The sequence below is a fragment of the Oncorhynchus mykiss genome, chromosome 12 (genome assembly GCF_013265735.2).
Source record: "Oncorhynchus mykiss isolate Arlee chromosome 12, USDA_OmykA_1.1, whole genome shotgun sequence".
In the NCBI taxonomy this organism is placed as follows: Eukaryota; Metazoa; Chordata; class Actinopteri; order Salmoniformes; family Salmonidae; genus Oncorhynchus; species Oncorhynchus mykiss.
Window position 1 is genome coordinate 65799271 of NC_048576.1, and position 17084 is coordinate 65816354.

Below are 17084 nucleotides of genomic sequence, written 5' to 3' on the forward strand. Positions count from 1 at the left end.
TCATTGATTGGCCCGTCCCTAAGTCACGCGTCGAGCTGCAGCGCTTTCTCGGCTTCGCGAACTTCTATCGTCGTTTCATCCGTAATTTCGGTCAGGTGGCAGCTCCTCTCACAGCCCTTACTTCTGTCAAGACGTGCTTTGAGTGGTCCGTTTCCGCCCAGGGAGCTTTTGATCTCCTCAAGAATCGTTTTACATCCGCTCCTATCCTTGTTACACCTGACGTCTCTAGACAGTTCGTTGTCGAGGTTGACGCGTCAGAGGTGGGCGTGGGAGCCATTCTTTCTCAGCGCTCCCTCTCTGACGACAAGGTCCACCCATGCGCGTATTTTTCTCATCGCCTGTCGCCGTCGGAACGTAACTATGATGTGGGTAACCGCGAACTGCTCGCCATCCGGTTAGCCCTAGGCGAATGGCGACAGTGGTTGGAGGGGGCGACCGTTCCTTTTGTCGTTTGGACTGACCATAGGAACCTTGAGTACATCCGTTCTGCCAAACGACTTAATGCGCGTCAGGCGCGTTGGGCGCTGTTTTTTGCTCGTTTCGAGTTCGTGATTTCTTATCGTCCGGGCTCTAAGAACACCAAGCCTGATGCTTTGTCTCGTCTCTTCAGTTCTTCAGTAGCCTCCACTGACCCCGAGGGGATTCTCCCTGAGGGGCGTGTTGTCGGGTTGACTGTCTGGGGAATTGAGAGGCAGGTAAAACAAGCGCTCACTCACACTCCGTCGCCGCGCGCTTGTCCTAGGAACCTTCTTTTCGTTCCCGTTCCTACTCGTCTGGCCGTTCTTCAGTGGGCTCACTCTGCCAAGTTAGCCGGCCACCCTGGCGTTCGGGGTACGCTTGCTTCCATTCGCCAGCGTTTTTGGTGGCCCACCCGGGAGCATGACACGCGTCGTTTCGTGGCTGCTTGTTCGGTCTGCGCGCAGACTAAGTCCGGTAACTCTCCTCCTGCCGGCCGTCTCAGGCCGCTTCCTATTCCCTCTCGACCGTGGTCTCACATCGCCTTAGATTTTGTCACCGGACTGCCTTCGTCAGCGGGGAAGACTGTTATTCTTACGGTTGTCGATAGGTTCTCTAAGGCGGCTCATTTCATTCCCCTTGCTAAGCTTCCTTCTGCTAAAGAGACGGCACAAATCATCATCGAGAATGTTTTCAGAATTCATGGCCTTCCGTCAGACGTCGTTTCGGACAGAGGTCCGCAATTCACGTCTCAATTTTGGAGGGAGTTTTGCCGTTTGATTGGGGCTTCCGTCAGTCTCTCTTCCGGCTTTCACCCCCAGTCTAACGGTCAAGCAGAACGGGCCAATCAGACTATTGGTCGCATCTTACGCAGTCTTTCTTTTCGCAACCCTGCGTCTTGGTCAGAACAGCTCCCCTGGGCAGAATACGCCCACAACTCGCTTCCTTCGTCTGCGACCGGGCTATCTCCTTTTCAGAGTAGCCTCGGGTACCAGCCTCCGCTGTTCTCATCTCAGTTCGCCGAGTCCAGCGTCCCCTCCGCTCAGGCTTTTGTCCAACGTTGCGAGCGCACCTGGAAGAGGGTCAGGTCTGCACTTTGCCGTTATAGGACGCAGACTGTGAGGGCTGCTAATAAGCGTAGAACTAAGAGTCCTAGATATTGTCGCGGTCAGAGAGTTTGGCTCTCCACTCAGAACCTTCCCCTTAAGACGGCTTCTCGCAAGTTGACCCCGCGGTTCATTGGTCCGTTCCGTATTTCTCGGGTCATTAATCCTGTCGCAGTTCGACTTCTTCTTCCGCGATACCTTCGTCGCGTCCACCCGGTCTTCCATGTCTCCTGCATCAAGCCCGTCCTTCGCGCCCCCGCTCGTCTTCCCCCCCCCCCCCCCCCATCCTTGTCGAGGGCGCACCCATCTACAGGGTCCGTAGAATTTTGGACATGCGTCCTCGGGGCCGTGGTCACCAGTACCTCGTAGATTGGGAGGGGTACGGTCCTGAGGAGAGGAGTTGGGTTCCCTCTCGGGACGTGCTGGACCGTGCGCTGATCGAGGATTTCCTCCGTTGCCGCCAGGTTTCCTCCTCGAGTGCGCCAGGAGGCGCTCGGTGAGTGGGGGGGTACTGTCATGTACTGTCATGTTGTGTCTTGTCTCTGTCCTTTCCCTTCACCCTGTCTCCCTCTGCTGGTCGTTGTTAGGTTACCTTTTCTCCCCCAATTTCCACCAGCTGTGCCTTGTCTCCTCCTAACCACCTCGTCACCCCGTTTCCCACCTGTTCCCTTTTTCCCTCTGATTAGGTCCTCTATATCTCTCTCTGTTTTTGTTCCTGTCCTTGTCGGATTCTTGTTTGTTGTGTTTCATGCCTGAACCAGACTGTCGTCATGTTTGCTGTAACCTTGTCTTGTCCTGTCGGAATCTGCCGGTCCGTCTGAGCCTACCTATGTTTGGTAATTAAAGAAGCTCTGTTTAAGTTAATTCGCTTTTGGGTCCTCATTCACGCACCGTAACAGTTTTGGTGACCACTTCCCTACAGTATAATATAGTATGATATTTACAGTTAAACAGACTTTGAATATTATGAATTAATCCCAATATTACACACACACACACACACACACACACACACACACACACACACACACACACACACACACACACACACACAAAGAAAACAGAAAGTTCCAACAAATCATGTTGTCGTTGCTTGTCAACATTGCATACATAGCAGACAACAGTAAGGTGAAAGTTGGTTACGTCATTGTGAAAATGAAAGTTGGGAGATGTGGGTATTGACGCTGACGTTTCCCAGTCACTTTTCCGTTGTAGCGCAACAGCAGAGGACTACCGAACAATATTTCGGACTAACTTTGATCGAAACCCACTAAATGAATGTCTTATATGGCTACATTTCTTAAGAAGTGTGGGTTTTCGCCTTCGACGATATTATCGGACTTTTTTTTCGGTTCAAGCGAAGTTATTAGCAGTCGAAAGAAAAGCTCGCGAATAGCCTATAGTCGCTAGTAATAGTCAAGCCGATACCTAAAATGAATAATCTTACATTGTGATTCAATTATAATTTAAAGCTGATTTCAAGGAGAATGTGTATAGATTTACTTTTTTTTTCGGAAGTCACCGCCTCCGGTAGGTTGATCGGTGGGAAATTCTCCATACAGTTTTCCCTTTCCCAATTCCAGATTAAACTACTTAACACAATGAATATGTTCAAACTCATATGGAAAACTAACAGCGAAACAAATAGCTGTTTACAATGTATACAATGCAGAGTTGGACTTGTATTTTTCTTATTATTTGCAGTATGCAGAGCGTGTGTCATTGCTGTGACTCGATCCGACACCACTACGGTCACTTGAGAGCATAATACCTTTCGCTGCTGGACCAGATGGTGAGTTATCAGCGCACTGTAAAAGGAGACTGAATGTATGTATTAAGGACAGCAAAACAACCAACCAAGTAAAATAGTCATATGTTTCATGTTTAGCATCTGTGTTAAAAAACTGTTAGCCTATATTTGAATGTACATAGTAAAAGGGCTCTAAGGCTATAATGACAGAGATATCAAGAGACGCTATCTACATTAGGCCTACTGTACTTGCAGTATAAGCTATACTTTATGTCTGTCTTGATTGCTCTTGTTTTCCAGGGAGGAGATATCACAAAGCAGAATGCCCCAGTCTTTTTCTCAACATCACTTTACTGACACATAGATGATGCCGAGGTAAAGGCTAGAATTTTTACTAATCCTGTTCTAATATGCTTTGGTTTTGCGGTCTTGACCCAATGTTATATTGATGCCATAACGAAAGCCTATACTGTTTATAATCTTCTTTTTATATCTTCCTGTGTAGGTTGAGGACAAAGTCAGATTCCGGAACGAGGCCATCTATAAAATCACAAAATTGTTTGATGGGAATATGAAGTTTGTCACCTGGAACAAGAAAAACCTGGACGATTTCCTCAAAATTCTAGAACGCCAATTTGAGACCCTTAATTCCTGTGTAAGTAACGGGTCTATTTAAAGTATAATCTCTGTTCAGGTCAGGGTTCTCCAATCCCGTTTATGTTGAGGTAACCTCCTGTAAGTTCTCGCTCCAACCCCAGTTGTAACTAACCTGGTTAAATTTATCAACTACCTAATTAATCAGGTGTGGTAGATTAGGGTTGGAGTGAAAACCTACAGGAATGTAGTTCTCCAGGAACAGGGTTGGAGAGCCCTGGTTTAGCTGTAGCCTACTAACTCTACAAGTGGAGAAATTGACTTATAAAGTACATATATGTTCAACTTTTTCCACATTTTGTTACCTTACAGACTTTTTCTAAAATTGATCAAATTGATTTTTCCCCTCTTCAGTTTATACACAATACCCCATAATAACAAAGCAAAAACCGTGTTTTAGATATTTTGTCAAACATAATAACAATACAAAACTGAAATATCACATTCACGTAAGTATTCAGACCCTTTACTCAGAACTTTGTTGAAGCACCTTTGGAAGTGATTACAGGCTTGAGTCTTCTTGGCTATCATGCTACAAGCTTGGCACATCTGTATTTGAGGAGTTTCTGCCGTACTTCTCTGCAGATCCTCTCAAGTTCTATCCGGTTGGATAGGGAGCGTCGCTGCACAGCTACAGTGCCTTGCGAAAGTATTCAGCCCCCTTGAACTTTGCGACCTTTTGCCACATTTCAGGCTTCAAACATAAAGATATAAAACTGTATTTTTTTGTGAAGAATCAACAACAAGTGGGACACAGTCATGAAGTGGAACGACAGTTATTGGATATTTCAAACTTTTTTAACAAATCAAAAACTGAAAAATTGGGCGTGCAAAATTATTCAGCCCCTTTACTTTCAGTGCAGCAAACTCTCTCCAGAAGTTCAGTGAGGATCTCTGAATGAGCCAATGTTGACCTAAATGACTAATGAGGATAAATACAATCCACCTGTGTGTAATCAAGTCTCCGTATAAATGCACCTGCACTGTGATAGTCTCAGAGGTCCGTTAAAAGCGCAGAGAGCATCATGAAGAACAAGGAACACACCAGGCAGGTCCGAGATACTGTTGTGAAGAAGTTTAAAGCCGGATTTGGATACAAAAAGATTTCCCAAGCTTTAAACATCCCAAGGAGCACTGTGCAAGCGATAATATTGAAATGGAAGGAGTATCAGACCACTGCAAATCTACCAAGACCTGGCCGTCCCTCTAAACTTTCAGCTCATACAAGGAGAAGACTGATCAGAGATGCAGCCAAGAGGCCCATGATCACTCTGGATGAACTGCAGAGATCTACAGCTGAGGTGGGAGACTCTGTCCATAGGACAACAATCAGTCGTATATTGCACAAATCTGGCCTTTATGGAAGAGTGGCAAGAAGAAAGCCATTTCTTAAAGATATCCATAAAAAGTGTCGTTTAAAGTTTGCCACAAGCCACCTGGGAGACACACCAAACATGTGGAAGAAGGTGCTCTGGTCAGATGAAACCAAAATTGAACTTTTTGGCAACAATGCAAAACTTTATGTTTGGCGTAAAAGCAACACAGCTGAACACACCATCCCCACTGTCAAACATGGTGGTGGCAGCATCATGGTTTGGGCCTGCTTTTCTTCAGCAGGGACAGGGAAGATGGTTAAAATTGATGGGAAGATGGATGGAGCCAAATACAGGACCATTCTGGAAGAAAACCTCATGGAGTCTGCAAAAGACCTGAGACTGGGACGGAGATTTGTCTTCCAACAAGACAATGATCCAAAACATAAAGCAAAATCTACAATGGAATGGTTCAAAAATAAACATATCCAGGTGTTAGAATGGCCAAGTCAAAGTTCAGACCTGAATCCAATCGAGAATCTGTGGAAAAAACTGAAAACTGCTGTTCACAAATGCTCTCTATCCAACCTCACTGAGCTCGAGCTGTTTTGCAAGGAGGAATGGGAAAAATTTTCAGTCTCTCGATGTGCAGAACTGATAGAGACATACCCCAAGCGACTTACAGCTGTAATCGCAGCAAAAGGTGGCGCTACAAAGTATTAACTTAAGGGGGCTGAATAATTTTGCACGCCCAATTTTTCAGTTTTTGATTTGTTAAAAAAGTTTGAAATATCCAATAAATGTCGTTCCACTTCATGATAGTGTGCCACTTGTTGTTGATTCTTCACAAAAAAATACAGTTTTATATCTTTATGTTTGAAGCCTGAAATGTGGCAAAAGGTCGCAAAGTTCAAGGGGGCCGAATACTTTCGCAAGGCACTGTATTTTCAGGTCACTCTAGAGATGTTCGATCATTTTAGCGTAAGTCCAGGCTCTTGCTGGGACACTCAAGGACATTCAGAGACTTGTCCCAAAGCCACTTCTGCGTTGTCTTGGCCGTATGCTTAGGGTCGTTGTCCTGATGGAAGGTGAACCCTCGCCCCAGTCTGAGGTCCTGTACGCTCTGGAGCAGGTTTTCATCAAGGATATCTCTGTACTCTGCTCTGTTCATCTTTCCCTCAATCCACAGCATGATGCTGCCACCACCATGCTTAACCGTAGGGATGGTGCAAGGTTTCCTCCAGACGTAATGCTTGGCATTCAGGCCAAATAGGTTTCATAAGACCAGAGACACTTGTTTCTCATGGTCTGAGAGTCCTTTTGTCAGGGAGGTGCCTTTTGGCAAACTCCAAGCGGGCTGCAATGTGCCTTTTACTGAGGAGTGTCATCCGTCTGGTCATTCTACCAGAGATGGTTGTCTTTCTGGAAGGCTCTCCTATCCCCACAGTAGAAATCTGAAGCTCTGTCAGAGTGACCATCGGGTTCTTCGTCACCTCCCTGACCAAGGCCTTTCTCCCCCGATTGCTCAGTTGTGCCAGGCGGCCAGCTCTGGGAAGAGTCTTGGTGGTTACAAAGTTCTTCAATTTAAGAATGATGGAGCCCACTGTTTTCTTGGGGACCTTCAATGCTGCAGAAACGTTTTGGTAACCTACCCCAGATCTGTGTCTCGACACAATCTTGTCTCGGAGCTCTATGGACAATTTTTTTCAACTTCATGTCCTGGTTTTTGCTCTGACATGAACTTTCAACTATAGGACCTGAAATAGCAGGGTGTGACTTTCTAAATCATGTCCAATCAGGTGATTTTACCTCAGGTGGACTCCAATCAAATTGTAGAAACACCTCAAGGATGATCAATGGAAACAGAATGCACCTGAGCTGAATTTTGAGTCTCATAGCAAAAGGTCTGAATTCTTATGTAAATAAGGTATTTCTGTTTTTCCATTGTCATTATTGGGTATTGTGTGTAGATTGATGAATCATTTTTTTCTTTAATCCATTTTAGAATAAGGCTGTAACGTAACAACATTTGGAAAAAGGGAAGGGGTATGAATACTTTCCAAATGCACTGGATATGGGTTATTACAGATTTTGAGCCAGTTTGCCACATCACATAAATAATATTGCAGCAATGAGAAATGTAAATTATTGTGGATTATAATTAATGGAAAGTTTTCATGGGCTTTGATGCATTTTTCATTATGGCAAAGCAAGTTTGATATTTTAAAGTGGAAATTACAATCTTTAGAATCCTTTTCAAACATTGAATACACATTCAATTTCAATTTCCTGCCGTGCAGAAAAATTCTCAGAAAAAAAGGGATCAAATGAAGATCCTACATCTGTATGATGCTAAAGTATTGTTTCATTTTGTCCGACATGTATCACCTGCCATGAAACCTGAGAGGAGACTGAAACGGTACTTCAAGAAGTTGAATAGGAAGGTTCTGAGAAAAATGGTGAGTTTGATTTAAATGGAAATGTGTTTAATACTTGTAATCATGAATATAAACTAGGGTAAACAGGAGCAGTGTTCTTTAAAAAAATAATGAGTACTGGGGACATATGTATTAAGCATCTCAGAAGTGCTGATCTTGTATCAGGTCTCCTCTGTACTTATTTACAGTGATCTTGAAGACAAAACTGATCCTAAATCAGCTCTCCTACTCCGAGAAGCTTAATGCATACGTGCATTTCTATGTTCTTTCTATGTTGTTCAAGACAATATGGTCACTATTTTGCCAAGAAAGTTCACCACACTAATATTTGAAATGTTCTGTTTTTCAGAACTACAGTGCACAGGCGTGGGAGCTCATCAGGAAAGAGATGAAACGTCATCTGCAAATATTGGATATCCTTGTGGCACAATTGTACTGATCATCCAGACACATTTCAGAAGCTACGCCCTTACCAGTTTATAAAGCATGAATACAATCATGTGGGACCCTGTCAGTCTATTTATTATATTTAAATAATAAATTATTGTTTTTTATTTTAATAATTTATTATTTATATTTTGTATTTCCCTTTTGTACCTGTGTTGAACTGTAATGCCGGTCTACTTGAAAAAGCAGTGAAAAAATTATATTGAAAATGTGAATTAAAACGTATTTTGTATAAATTGTCCACATTTCGTTCTTGTCTGAAACCAATGAGAGTGGATTTATAATATCTTATCTAACCATCAGAGGGGATGCACATTAAACTTGTTGCTGATCAGTCACATGATCATTTCTACTTTAAGTTTATGTATGCTTGTACTTTTGTTTCTTTATGTAACTTATCTTAGAGATAAGTTATCATAGAGAGGCTTATATTCTCTATTTTGGTTAGGCCAGGGTGTGACTAGGGTGGCCATTCTAGGTTCTTTATTTATTTTCTATTTATTTGTTTTTGGCCGAGTGTGGTTCCCAATCAGCGGCAGCTGTCTATCGTTGTCTCTGATTGGGAATCATACTTATGCAGCCTTTTTTCCCACCTGTGTTTTTGGGGTATTTAGTTTCTGTTCAGTGTCTGCACCTGACAGAACTGTTTCGGTTTTTCACTTTGTACGAGTGTTTTTTGAGAAATAAAATATGAACACTTACCATGCTGCGCTTTGGTCCGATCCTCATTCCGACGAGAGTCGTGACAGATCTACCCACCACAAAATGACCAAGCAGCATGGCCAGGTGGAGAAGGGATCCTGGGCACGGGAGAGAAGGGAGTTTAGGTCATCGTGGACATGGGAGGAGATATCCAGCCAGGAAGGGTAGTGCCGGCTCAGCGCTCCTGGTCTCCAGTGCGCCTCCTCGGACCAGGATATCCTGCGCCTGCTCTGTGCAAGGTGTCTCCAGTGCACCTGCACAGCCCAGTGCATCCTGTGCCAGCGCCTCGAACGTGCCGGGCTGAAGTGGGGATTCAGCCAGGAGGGGTTGTGCTTGCTCTAAGCTCCAGACCTCAGTGTGCTTTCACAGCCCAATGCGTCCTGTGCAGGTCCCCTGCACTTTCTGGATTGAAGTGGGTAACCAGCCAGGATGGGTTGTGCTTGCTCCACGAACCAGGCCTCCAGTGTGTCTCTCCAGCCCGGTGAGTCCTGAGCCTGCCCCACGAACCAGGCCTCCGGTGTGTCTCTCCAGCCCGGTGAGTCCTGGTGAGTCCTACTAATGGTCAATAGTGAATTGTAAATTGGAGTTGAGTTTCAGTTCAACATCTGTTCGGAATCTGTGGAATGCCACTCCTGAACATCTACCTCCCAGCATAACATATTGATTTGTCGTCTCACAATAAACCAATTTTCTCCCCCTGATTTGCTTTGGAGTTTCCGTTATTGAAGAAAAAATTGCTAACAGATGCTGCCATAGAGTTACATTAGAAGTGCCCATCCAAGAAGGCTCAAGGTCATTGGCCACAGCTAAATGACGTTAAATCAAGATATATCTGCAAAAGCTTTGACTGGACTGATAAAGTAACATCCAGCTTTCAAAATCTTAACTAACAAGCTAGACAAGCAGTCATGACTCACGTAGACAATCTACTGTCAAATCCTTTTCAAGCCTTGTCATATGAAGATATGCTGTAGATAAAACGTATAAGTGCTCATCTGCCATTAGACATGAACATTACACAACAAGTTGGAAATTGCAAATTCAGCAATGACAGATTTGTAAGGAATCAGTGGCTAATTTCAAATAACTAGCCTGCTATTCAGTAAACTTGTCTGTGTGGACCAAGTCTGGGTTTAAGGGTCTCTTTCCAAGATTAAAAGGATAAACTTTCAACACCACGGGCCAGAAAAGGTTGAATACATTGGCCTTGCTGTCAATCCAGCATGACTTTTGCCGTGTTCAAAACAATTGGAAAATAGGAACTGGGAAATCTCAGACTTCAGTGAGTTCAAACTGGGAATTCTGTAGAAAAAAAAGATCTCCGACAGGGAAAATACTTTTTGAAACGTCATCCAACTCGGATTTCCAAGTAGGGATCTTTAGAATTCCTACCTGATGATTACTAACGTCATGATTCAACCAGATTTTTTTTTCTTGAGTTCCCAGTGGTCTTGGAAGCACCATAAATCCAGAGAATGCCAGATTTTGATGACAAGATGTGCCCAAAAGATGGACTGCAGCGCCTCCTTCCTGTTCAAGTGAGCATACCACAACAAGGTGAGTCCAGAAATGTTTTGCATGCTGCTCCATAAATGATGTAATATGCCAGGGTGATATGTATACGCTAGCTAAGAAAGTAATACTAAGTGTATGTTGTGTAGTAAGCTGTCAGTAGCCCATATGCCTCACCCTAATAAGTTGGTCCATTTCCTGTTCTGACCTGACGTGGTGGTGCATATGTAGCCTATATCCTGTTGTAGAGAAATGTAATCATTGAATATTGTAAGAGCTTTCAATGTCTCCTTTCATGCCCTCTTTTTTTATGCTACTGTTCTGACTTGGTGCACAGGGAGAATACTGTAAGCACGGCTCATGTTCTGAATTCTGTCACTGTACATTTCAAAAGTGCTGAACAAATAGTTATATTGACTATGTCCCTCCTTGCTCGCTCATGAATGTCTTCATCAAAATTATGGATTGCCTCTTATCCACTCATAGTCCCCTTATTCCGTAGTTTGTACATCTCAATTATCAGTAGAAATCATATTTGTTTAAGCAAGTCAGCCATATTAGCTATGTTTTTTTAAGGCAGTAAATGAGACTGAATGAACTGTATTCCTACAAGACAAGGCTCCGCTGATTGCCAGGTGTAGCAGCGGCATGGATTCACTCCGTGGCGCTGAAAAGAAAGCTCTGCTGTTGGGACAGCTTTATGTAGGCCCCAGCAGTTTGTGGGCACCATTTGTCATCGGTATTGTGCAAATATTGTTCTCTTTAGTGTTATGTTGTATTCCTTTTGCCGACATGCATAAACATTTCTTGCCCCAACAAGATTTAGATGCTAAAAGCCGACTGTCATGATAACCAGTTTGACATGGTGGAGTGGTCCATGTTGCATATATATGATTGGATGAACATGGAAGGACGCTCCTCTAAAAATCATAAATAACTTATGCGCAGGTGGTATGCTAGCGTCCCACTGGGCAACATCCGGTGAAATTGCAGAGCGCCAAATTCAAAATACTGAAATACTCAAAATGAACATTCATAAAATGTTACCATCTGAGGACAGCCCTCTGCTTACAAAAGCATACAAACATTTTAAAACCAAGTAAAGGAATTACAAAAGTCAGAAATGGCGATGAAATGAATCACTTACCTTTGATCTTCATATGTTTGTAGTCACAAGAGGTAATATTACACAATAAAAGTTTGTTTTGTTCGATAAAGTCCCTCTATGTCCCAAAAACTCAGTTTTCTTGGCTTGTTTTGTTCAGTAATCCACTAGCTCAAAGGCGGTCACGACATGCAGACGACAACATCCATCCTATCCAATACTACCATGCATATGTTGTTATATTATTATATATTGCTTCTCCCAAGATGGCATAGCAGTTCAGATGTATTTTTGTCCTCGTCCTGTCGTATATATATATATATATATTTACAACTTTTTTTTCACATACATTTTTAATTTTCCAAAAACTCATCTTCAGAACACTCTCCTGCAATCCGTTTCACCAATTTATATTTATATAAAAAGTGATCTGTGATCCTCCGAGAGGCTAGCCAGAAATTAGCCAGAAGCTAGCCGGGAGCTAGCCAGAAGCTGGTCCAGAAGCTACTCTGAAGCTGGTTCAGGGGCTAGTTCAGAAGCTAGTTAGCTTATTTACTGGCTAATCGTTGGTACTCAGCTGACCACGGTTTGTGGTCATCGTCTGTCCTTTGGCTCGAGAATCCATCGCCAGTTTTGTACGGCTCGGAGCGGAACATATCGGACCAATTTTTCTCTCCATGTCCCTGGATTTCGGCCGCTGGCTCTGGACGTCCATGCCTGGATCTCACAGCTAGCTAGCTGCTATCCGTGTGACTATCGGCTTTCATCGATTCCGGAGCTAACATCAATTGTTCCGGAGCTAGTCACCTATCCGGACCCGTTTTGCTGCCTACGCGGAGCCCCACCGGGCCTTCACGGCTAGACTGCCGACGTTGTCTGCCCGAGGGAACTGTCCGGCTGGCTCCTCCGGCGCAACGTTGCCTGGGCGCCCATCTGCGGCCTGCTAGCCGTTGGCTATCTTATCGGCTGCTATCTGAATAGACAATCGGACAATATTTATTTTATTTTAATTAATGAATTTATTTTTCTTCTTGGGCCTCTATAACTATATCTATTGTTTTTATTTTTGTTTTTGTTGTGTGATTTGGATTCATCCCCTCTACCACACGGAAACCCACTAATCTACTGACGGAACGCAAGAGTTGGCTAATAACAGACCTCCATCTTATGCTAGCTTGCTCCTATGCTAGCTTGCTACCGATTTAGCTGTCTAAATCGCCGTGACCCCCAACCAACCTCTCCACTCACTGGACCCTTTTGATCACTTGACTGAGCATGCCTCTCCTTCATGTCAATATGCCTTGTCCATTGCTGTTCTGGTTAGTGTTTATTGGCTTATTTCACTGTAGAGCCTCTAGTCCTGCTCATTATACCTCATCCAACCTATTAGTTCCACCACCCACACATGCAATGACATCTCCTGGTTTCAATGATGTTTCTAGAGACAATATCTCTCTCTTCATCACTCAATACCTAGGTTTACCTCCACTGTATTCACATCCTACCTTACCTTTGTCTGTACATTATACCTTGATGCTATTTTATCGCCCCCAGAAACCTCCTTTTACTCTCTGTTCCAGACGTTCTAAACGACCAATTCTTATTGCTTTTAGCCGCACCCTTATTCTACTCCTACTCTGTTCATCTGGCGATGTAGAGGTAAATCCAGGCCCTGCAGTGCCTAGCTCCACTCCTATTCCCCAGGCGCTCTCTTTTGACGACTTCTGTAACCGTAATAGCCTTGGTTTCATGCATGTTAACATTAGAAGCCTCCTCCCTAAGTTTGTTCTATTCACTGCTTTAGCACACTCTGCCAACCCGGATGTTCTAGCTGTGTCTGAATCCTGGCTTAGGAAGACCACCAAAAATTCAGACATTTTAATTCCAATCTACAACATTTTCAGACAAGATAGAACTGCCAAAGGGGGTTCTGTCCTACTATCCAGGTCTGTACCCAAACAATTTGAACTACTTTTACTTCTACTTTTAAAAATCCACCTCTCTAAAAACAAGTCTCTCACCGTTGCCGCCTGCTATAGACCACCCTCTGCCCCCAGCTGTGCTCTGGACACCATATGTGAACTGATTGCCCCCCATCTATCTTCAGAGCTTGTGCTGCTAGGCGACCTAAATTGGAACATGCTTAACACCCCAGCCATCCTACAATCTAAACTTGATGCCCTCAACCTCACACAAATTATCAATGAACCAACCAGGTACCTCCCCAAAGCCTTAAACACGGGCACCCTCATAGATATCATCCAAACCAACTTGCCCTCTAAATACACCTCTGCTGTTTTCAACCAAGATCTCAGCGATCACTGCCTCATTGCCTGCATCCGTAATGGGTCAGCGGTCAAACGACCTCCACTCATCACTGTAAAACGCTCCCTGAAACACTTCAGCGAGCAGGCCTTTCTAATCGACCTGGCCGGGGTATCCTGGAAGGATATTGATCTCATCCCGTCAGTAGAGGATGCCTGGATATTTTTTTTAAATGCCTTCCTAACCATCTTAAATAAACATGCCCCATTCAAGAAATTTAGAACCAGGAATAGATATAGCCCTTGGTTCTCCCCAGACCTGACTGCCTTTAACCAACAAAAAAACATCCTATGGCGTTCTGCATTAGCATCGAACAGCCCCCGTGATATGCAGCTGTTCAGGGAAGCTAGAAACCATTATACACAGACAGTTAGAAAAGCTAAGGCTAGCTTTTTCAAGCAGAAAATTGCTTCCTGCAACACTAACTCAAAAAAGTTCTGGGACACTGTAAAGTCCATGGAGAATAAGAACCCCTCCTCCCAGCTGCCCACTGCACTGAAGATAGGAAACACTGTCACCACTGATAAATCCACCATAATTGAGAATTTCAATAAGTATTTTTCTACGGCTGGCCATGCTTTCCACCTGGCTACTCCTACCCCGGTCAACAGCACTGCACCCCCCACAACAACTCGCCCAAGCCTTCCCCATTTCTCCTTCTCCCAAATCTGCTCAGCTGATGTTCTGAATGAGCTGCAAAATCTGGACCCCTACAAATCAGCCGGGCTAGACAATCTGGACCCTTTCTTTCTAAAATTATCTGCCAAAATTGTTGCCACCCCTATTACTAGCCTGTTCAACCTCTCTTTCGTGTCGTCTGAGATTCCCAAAGATTGGAAAGCAGCTGCGGTCATCCCCCTCTTCAAAGGGGGTGACACTCTTGACCCAAACTGCTACAGACCTATATCTATCCTACCATGCCTTTCTAAGGTCTTCGAAAGCCAAGTCAACAAACAGATTACCGACCATTTCGAATCTCACCATACCTGCACCTCAGCCACGCTCAAGGTCCTAAATGATATCTTAACCGCCATCGATAAGAAACATTACTGTGCAGCCGTATTCATTGATCTGGCCAAGGCTTTCGACTCTGTCAATCACCACATCCTCATCGGCAGACTCGACAGCCTTGGTTTCTCAAATGATTGCCTCGCCTGGTTCACCAACTACTTCTCTGATAGAGTTCAGTGTGTCAAATCGGAGGGTCTGCTGTCCGGACCTCTGGCAGTCTCTATGGGGGTGCCACAGGGTTCAATTCTTGGACCGACTCTCTTCTCTGTATACATCAATGAGGTCGCTCTTGCTGCTGGTGAGTCTCTGATCCACCTCTACGCAGACGACACCATTCTGTATACTTCTGGCCCTTCTTTGGACACTGTGTTAACAACCCTCCAGGCAAGCTTCAATGCCATAAACAACCCCTACCCACTACAAACATATAGATCTGAAAGGCTTGGATAGGTAATTAACGTCAGGATTGGATCGGTACAAGCAATGTTCCCTCAAATCTGAGCACAGCTTCCCTTGGGCTGCCGAGCAGAATAAATTTAAGCCTGCTCAGAGAAGTACTAGATTGAACATCACTCAACCTTCTAGAATTTTCCCTTTTAGTGACCTCTATTAACGTTTCACTCTACTGTGGGAATGCTCGAATCAACGGACTTTGCAGAATCTAGACTGTCCGTTGCCTTTAATCTTACTTCACTGAGTGCCTTTATAAACTGTCAAGTTGAGAAGCCACTTTCAATGTAACATACCGAAACAAAACGAACTATGCAAGACTTAGTATGCAAAACTAACTGTGCAATATATTTTATTGTAGGCAGAGCGCATTGGAGTATGAATCTATTGTATTGACGGGCACGACGCAGGACCATACACTACGCAGACCAGTGCACCATAACCAATCAGAGCTGCATTAGACATATTTGCAAAAAGCCATTGCCATACATGGCTCTGAGCCATTCACTTTGAACTAGGGAAAATGCACTTGCTTTGATATCGACGTGAGAGCTGCATGTAGCCACCTGTGTACATTTGTTCATATTCTTTGCTAGTTATTGAGCGATTATCCCAGTTTTAGCCAATGTCTGGTCAACAATGGGGGAGTAGTTGCTTCCTACAAGAGCACAAAATGTGTGCATTTCTATCCATCTTTGAAAAGCCAGAGATTTTTGTATTCCTTAAAGGGGCAGTGTTGTATTTTGAGACTGTCTTGAATAGGCTAAGTAGCCAATAGGTGGAGGGTAGCATAATGTGCATGTTTCTCTCTAACATGCAATAACATGCAATAAGCATGTAATAATACTGTTGAGCTATTCTAGCACGCAAACAATGTTGTACCTGCTGGGAAAGATAGATGACGAAATGCAGTAATATTTAATACGTTGGTTTTCGAAAGTGAAAGCGATTATGGTGTGTAATCACCGATGTCATCATCTGCCGAGACAGAGGCTGGCCCACGGTCATGGCTATAAGGGTTCCTAATTGTCAAATTAATGTACAACGTTTTGGGGGGCATTTTACCTATCCCTAACTCTTTTCCTAAATTGAACCTAATAATCCTAACCTGCTACGTTAATTATCCTAACCTGCTGCGTAATTTCGGTTAAACCTGCTATGAAAAATCCAAATTGACCTTAACTTGGCCGAAGCTGGATCCCTTCTAGCCATGACCCTGTCCAAAGTGCAGTCATACAAAATAACAAAGGACTTTAATCTGTATAGTAGCTCGCTGACAGTGAGCACTGAGCAGTCATTGTTCATGTTATTTTATTTGGCCTATAGAAACTGTAAGGAAAACACCTTCATGGCATTGTATCTAGCTCTTAACAATACATTTACCTTTTTATACTCCAATGTCACTATGTTTTACAATAAATAATGAAATGCCATGGATGCTATATGTAGTATATTAAGATAACTGCATTGGAGCAGCTGTGTGGAGTCCAACTATTATAATCATGTTCTTCTTTCTGAAACAGAGTAGCTATGCAAATAGTCACACGTTCCATCCCTTGAGAGAAGGGATGTTAAAAAAAGTATGCTTTTAAACGCTTATACAGTAGGCTATCAACCCTACTCAATAAATATAAAATTGAAGTACAAAATGGATAGGCTACTGTGTTGAAAATACATTGCGTGAAGCGCAATGTGTATATACACACAGAAGACAAGAACGCAAAATGTCGTCAACAGCTTTGCAAGGTGGAGGAATGGAATTTTTAATGCTCTTTCACTTTCCCCAGTTTAACTTTCCTTGTTTAACAAATGACC

The 17084-nt window shown here is 43.6% G+C and overlaps 1 pseudogene; it reads left to right on the top strand.

Annotated features, from left to right (window-relative positions):
• Window positions 1–3219: 3219 nt before the first annotated feature.
• Window positions 3220–8347, top strand: LOC110538052 (annotated as a pseudogene).
• The last annotated feature ends 8737 nt before the right edge of the window (window positions 8348–17084 follow it).